Source organism: Oryzias melastigma, unplaced genomic scaffold (assembly GCF_002922805.2).
Source record: "Oryzias melastigma strain HK-1 unplaced genomic scaffold, ASM292280v2 sc00160, whole genome shotgun sequence".
In the NCBI taxonomy this organism is placed as follows: Eukaryota; Metazoa; Chordata; class Actinopteri; order Beloniformes; family Adrianichthyidae; genus Oryzias; species Oryzias melastigma.
Genome location: NW_023416878.1, coordinates 560,768 through 568,083, shown reverse-complemented (window position 1 = coordinate 568,083; position 7,316 = coordinate 560,768).

Sequence of the window (7,316 nt, the reverse complement as noted above, 5' to 3'; positions counted from 1 at the left end):
ATAAAAGCGATTACCGCAATGATTTAAGCATTTTTTTTAATTTCAGAGCATTATGAAGTCACTAAACAATAACTTTTTTTTTGCTTTTGTGGGATCAATAAAGTTATAATCTCTTTTATATAATCCAATAAATAAATAAATGGTTTATGATTAAATTATATTTTAATCCTTTTATCTAACTGTTCCACGTTCCATTTGATTAAAAACTGTCATAATTAGTCCACCATCACCCAAAAAGTTGTCTTTTTGATGATAGAAATAATAATAAAACTCATAATATTATTGTATAAATTTTAAGATCATTTGATAAAGATGTTTTACATTTATTTTAGAAAGGTACATGATAAAAATCAAGTTTTAAGCAAAAGTACATAAACAAATAAAGGAAGGAGACCTCTAGACCTCTTTCCTGCAGCTCTAGACTCAGCATCCTTCTACCGATATATTCACTGTCTCTACTCTGAACATGTCCAAACCATCTCAGTCTGGCCTCTCTGACTTTATCTCCAAAACCTCTAACATGTGCTGTCCCTCTGATGGATTCATTCCTGATCCTATCCATCCTGGTCACTCCCAAAGAGAACCTCAGCATCTTCATCTCTGCTACCTCCAGCTCTGCTTCCTGTCTTTTCTTCAGTCCCACTGTTTCTAGTCCAAACAACATGGCTGGTCTCACCACAGTCTTGTACACCTTTCCTTTCATTTGTGCTGAAACTCTTCTGTCACACATCACACCTGACACTTTTCTCCACCCATTCCAACCTGCTTGCACTCTCCTCTTCACTTCTTTTCCACACTCTCCATTACTCTGTACTGTTGACCCTAAATACTTAAACTCCTCCACCTTCTTTATCTCTTCTCCCTGTAACCTCACTCTTCCACTATTGTATCAAATTATCTCTCATTGGAATCAAAATATAAAATATTTAATTGGTTGTATTCAAGCACTTTTCTAAAAATCATTTAAAAATTAAAAGCTAAATCAAATTCATTATCAATACATGAATTGTTTCAACCATTTTGTGCTTTAGTTTTTAACTGATTGAAAGACATGGAAATTCTAAATTTCAAATTCATGAAACCGCATATAGCTGGTTCTTGAATACGCCACACGCAGCTAAAAGTCTACGCAATATGGCAAACCAAAGGGGTCAATAATCGCCAGGAAAAGCGCAGTAAAAAATGTTGTATTGGCTATGAAAAACAATGCTTTATATGCCTTTTCTGGGACAACACAAGATTTATATGCTAGCTTTAAAACATACATTAAAAGCAATGTTTTTCATGAACAATACGTCATTTTTTACGGTGCTTTTCCTGACAATTATTGACCCCTTTGGCTCGCCACAATTCGAACATGTCAACCCCAATTTCGAGCATCAACATCCAGAATGCTCATGTCACTACACAAGTTTTTTTAATACTTATATTTAAGGATCCCCGTTAGCCACTGGACATCTTCTTCTTTTCTTTTCGACTTTTCCCTTTAGGGGTCGCCACAGCGAATCAGTTTCCTCCATCTAAGCCTGTCTTCAGCATCCTCCACTCTAACACCAGCCACCTTCATGTCTTCATTCACTGCATCCATAAACCTCCTCTTTGGTCTACCTCTAGACCTCTTTCCTGGCAGCTCTAGATTCAGGATCCTTCTACCAATAACCCGTTACCCACTGGACATGCCAGTAGAAATTCTTCCTGTGGTCACATCTTCCTAAAGCCACAAATGCAATACATAAACAGATTTACATGTAATGCATTCTTCACAAGAATGGAAACAAAATTCTTATGACAATAAGGCAATTACAATTAAAACAACAAACGGACAAAAGGACTATTTAGTACAAGTCAAGCTGCTTTGCTTTGAGCTATTTATAATTTATTTAGATTAAACTCTGTTGTATTTGACCAAAGAGTTGCATAGTAGTCAAAGTGTGACAGAACTAACCAATATCTTTTTAATACTACCTGTCATATATTTTTGACACTGTGTGACCATAGCCATACTGCTTTCCATTTTACACAATATTTGCTTAAAGTGATTATTCCACATCCACGATAACCCCACGTAGTTTCACCTCAATTATTTGTTCAATTAAACTCCCATTCACTGACAGATGAAGAAAAGATGAATCCTTCAATACATATTTTGATCCCAACATTGCGAATTTAGTTTTTTTCCACATTAATGACCAACTTATTTTCATTAAGATCTTGACTCAGATGGTCTGCATATAGAGAGATATAGACCGTAAAATTATCTGCATGAAGTGATACTAGCATGTTTCAAAACAAAAGGTAAGTAATTTGTTAGAATTGAAAATGAAAGTGGCCCTAAGCAGCTGCCCTGTGGTACCCCACAACATAACTTTTGTTTCTCTGAGTAACTTCCATTAAATAAATGATCTGCTATCAATATAACTTTTAATCTATTCAAATCAAACAGAACTTTCAAATCCATAACTGTTTAATATATCAGTTATCATCTAAATAAAATGCTGCACTTAAACCTAACAATACAGATACAACAATTATTTTATCTTCCATTTCATTTGTCCCATCATCAGTAATCTGAGCTAGAGCTGTTGGAGAATGTCCTTTCTTATAAGCATGTTGATAGACTATCTTCACTAAAGTAAAATTAAATTAATCATAAAAAATATGTTTCTCACCAGAGAAAGGCTCCTCACAGTTTTTAACAAATGTACATTTTTTGATATTTTCCAAATACATTTTCCTAAACTTAAATTAATTAAGTATCATACTGGCAAAGCAATAACACTAGTTACTAATTTCAATCTATTTCATCTGTACCTGCTGGTTTTAATTGAATTGATTTTAAGATTTGTTTTCTACCTTAGTTAAACTCATTTTTTACACAGCTTGTTACACATTCATTTTTATGGCAAGCAAAAGATATCATAAATTGCTTGGGAAAACGCCGTAAAGATCAGTGTTTTGGCCATTAAAAAAACAGTTTTTAACGCATGTTGTCAGAGTAGCATGTGATTTACACTGTTTTGTGTTGTCCCAAGTCGGGCATAAAGACAGCGTTTTATGCATATAAAAAAAGGCATCCCAAACGCCGTTCTAGAAAGTTCAAAGTCCAAAACCGCATTTTGTTGTGGCACAAATAGGCGATGAAAATGCTGGTTTGTATTAATAAATTGACAGCTGCTACGACCTAGTGGATAAGTTAACAGCAGTTCAGCTCTGGGGCAAAGCAGCAAATTTGTCATGTATATAATTTTCTTTTGCTGACTTTAAGCAACAGCGTTGTTTGATTGTAATTAGTGTTTCTTTTTTTCCAAAAAACTTTTTCACTAATAAACTATAAAAAATACATAAGCAAGCCTTCTTTGTCGCTGACAATAAAACAAATTTCTCTCTTTTTTGTAGTAATCAAATTACCAAACCAACATGTTTTTACCAAAGAAACAATTGATAACTTAAAAACTCAATCTCTGCACCCAGTATTTTCTGCGGGGCTGTTTTTTTTAACTAACAATGCTAAGAGGCTGATCTGTGCTCCTAAGTCACGTGTGTCAAAGTCAAGGCCCGGGGGCCGGATCCGGCCCTCCAGATCATTTTATTTTATTGTTATTAATGACCCGATGTTATCTTGCACTCATTTTTAACTTGTATAATTTTCACAAAATATAATTTTATGGAGAGTAAAATGTTGAAAGTTATTGAAGGTTTAAGTTGATTTATTCTGGAATAATATTCCTGCCTTATTATTATTTATAATTATGTTAAACGGTTACAGTTTTACATTTTTTTTAAATTGGCATTCTGTTAGCTTTTTGGATTATTTTGGTATTTACTAAGACTTTTTAGGCTATTTTGGAGTTAAACTAATATTTCAGCTACATGCTAGCTGTTTTGTCTAACCTAAGTTTTTTTTAGGCTAATTTGGCATTTTTGCTAACGTTTTAGCTGACTATTAGCTTCAGTGTTTTTAGCTATCAATTTCAGCATCTTCAGCAGCCAAATTCAGCTTACAGCATTCACACTAGCATTATCACAGGTAATGTTATATATCTAGTTCATAATTATGTTAAACAGTTACAGTTTAAAATTTTTAAAAATGTAGTTTTAGAGTGTTAATTAAATGTTTATCCTGTTCGACCCGCAACTTAATGTGTGTTTTGGATTTTGGCTCCTTGTGCGATTGAGTTTAACACTCCTGTCCTAAGTAATTCCTAGAACTATACCTGTAATTTTTTTCTTCAGGCTTTGATGTTTCATTGATGCAATAAAAATGGTGATCACTCTTAGAGTTATCCGGCCGGACTGTATGGATCCAGATTCCAGCTCAGACGAGGAAAACAAAGACGTTCATTGATCTATTTATCGGGAAGTGGATACATCAGAATGCTGCGAAGCAGAGCTTGTGTCTTCCCGTTGTAGGTTCTCGTAACACAAACAAGCTTTTATCAGTGGCATTTTTCTGTCTACTGTCTACTACTTGAATAAACAAATATTCAGAAATGCAATTTTAAGCTTAAATTTTTCTTCCATTATTAGAAAAATGCAACATGAACATGTTGAAAACACCAGTTTCATTGGAGTGAGTCTTTAAATAAACTACTTTTTGTTAAGGGATCCCATTGAGGTAGTGGCTGCAAGCATTCTCCATTAGGACTACCATAAGAAATTGTGTCTACACAATTGAGCCTCTGTAGGCTGAAAACTGTTATTTCCATGAAAAGACTTGGCATCCTTTTGTTCCTAAGACACTGCCCTGTTAGTATTTGTATAGATATCCAACTTCATATTGAGATCTGATGTATCTACTGGCTTTCTTTAAAGTGCTCCTTTAATTTTGGTGAGCAGCATATTTTCAAGTTCTCTTTTCTCTTAGTTTTTCGGTCTCAGGACAAGCACATTTACTATTATATACATGGATTTTTCTAGAAATTTGATGGGTATGATGTAAAATGTCCTCCATTTATAGAATGACCCATGAACAGAGCTTCAAAAATCATCACTTTGTCTTTCTGGTGGCGGCCGTGGTGCGGGCGGTCGGCGGTCTGACTCCCGCCTTGCCCGCCCAAGTGTCGAAGTGTAATTGGGGAAGACACCTAATCCCAAATTGCCTCTGGTGGGAGGTTGGCGCCAGTGTTCAGCAGCGGAGCCTCCACCAGTGTGTGAATGTGTGTGTGAATGGGTGAATGGGTCTGACTGTGAAGCGCTTTGGGCCCCGAAGGAGAGAAAGAGCCCTACAAGTATACGCCATCTACCATTTCTAATTTATAAAAACACCATTGCTTCTCACAGACATGCAAACAGAGCTTTTACACACAGCGCTGTATGCTTTTATAAATATATTATAATGAGTTAGACCCATATTAAACTAACTAATTAGTTAATAAGAAACATGCAACCTTTGCGAGACAAAACCGTCAAAAATGTGAAAGAAAAAAAAAAAACTACAAACAACCACCGTAAAGAATAAAGATAAACCCTCACTAGTGTCAGAATAGAACATATTATGAACGTGCACCTCCATTCTAATAATGCTACAGCAGGGTTGGTTGAAATAGAAAGACTAACTTCTTTTGCACGACACCAGCAGTTTTTGTAGGACCAAGTGACAAACAGACATGTCACTTATCAGAACATTCTTTTTTTTCATATTCCTTACCTCCCAAAATAAAAGAAATCAATTTTAAAACAATAACATATATTCATGTAAATAATTTTTAAAATTAAGATTTAATATACATGATAATGTATGCCTATTATGTCAAAACGATGATTGGATTTCAACAAAAAACACAATTCCTTCATCCATCCATCTTCTTGACCGCTTCGTCCCTTTTGGGGTCGCGGGGGTGCCGGAGCCTATCCCGGCTACTGAAGGGCGAAGGCGGGGTACACCCTGGACAGGTCGCCAGTCTGTCGCAGGGCCTCAATCACACACACATTCACTCTCACATTCACACCTAGGGGCAATTTAGAGTCACCAATTAACCTATGAAGCATGTTTTTGGACGGTGGGAGGAAGCCGGAGTCCCCGGTGAAAACCCACGCATGCACGGGGAGAACATGCAAACTCCACACAGAAAGGTCCCAGCCGGGATTTGAACCGGGGCCTTCTCGCTGTGAGGCAAGAGCGCTAACCACTGTTTTTGTTTTTTGTAATTTTATCATTTTAGGGAAATTATTCATTTACAAATGTGTTTTTTTTAATAAGTCCCAACCTTTTGTTTTTTCAGAAACGATTCAAAGAATAAAAAATTAAAATGCTTTGAAACTTTTAGATAATTTTTCAGTTTATTCAATCTAGTATATTTTTCCTTCTTATTTATTTATTTGGGTTGTTTTAATACATTCAAATTATTTTATTTTATTTATTCATGTATTTCTCAATATTTGATATAATGTTTATTTATTCTTTTATTGACTTTATTACTGTATGGTATTTGTAAGATCGGGTGATGTAAAAGGGTAGGAACCTTATTTTCTTATACATTTGTTCCCTGGGGAAGAAGAATAAAGTTAAACCTGTGTGAAGCTGGAAGCATTGAAAACTCAACGGCCTGAACAGTTATACGTTTGTATAACTGTTTGATGTCTGTGCTGGGGTCAGCAACTTAGATTCATTTTGGAGTCCTTTTGTAAGTTGCTGACCCCTATAGATCTAAGTTACTTTTATTATTCTAGAGTCATTTGGACCAGTTAGGTATAGAAACGTAAAAGCCATTGAAGAAAAACGTGAAAATTTACAGTAAAAAATTAATTAAAAATACAAAAAACATCCAAATCTAAGTTGCTGATCCCGATAGATCTAAGACACTTTTATTATTATAGACTGATTTGGACCAATTAGGTCTAATTACAAGCTATTGAAGAAAAACGGGAAAATTTACAGTTAAATATTGATTAAAAATACAAAAAGCATCCAAATCTAAGTTGCTGACCCCGATAGATCTAAGCTACTTTTATTCTAGAGTGATTTGGACCAATTTGGTCCAATAATTTGTTAAATATATATTTTTAAAAAAGTTATTTTAAAAAATATATATTTGTTGACGGTCCCTAACCATGACCAGAGCGAATGTCTGTAGAATATTCAATATCCAACTAACTTCACCTCGGTGGAGCACGAGGAGAAGCTCATCTCAGCTGTCAGCTCTCACAACCTAAAGACGTCCTTCAAATCTCGTGGCAGAAAATCGTATCTGGAACTGAGGAAAACATTGGATCGTACAGCCAGCAGTATGGAGAAAGAGTGGTTTCTAAATTCAGTTAAGTTAATTTAAACTAAAAATAAAGACAATAAAGATGATTATTTATTTAACTTTTAATGA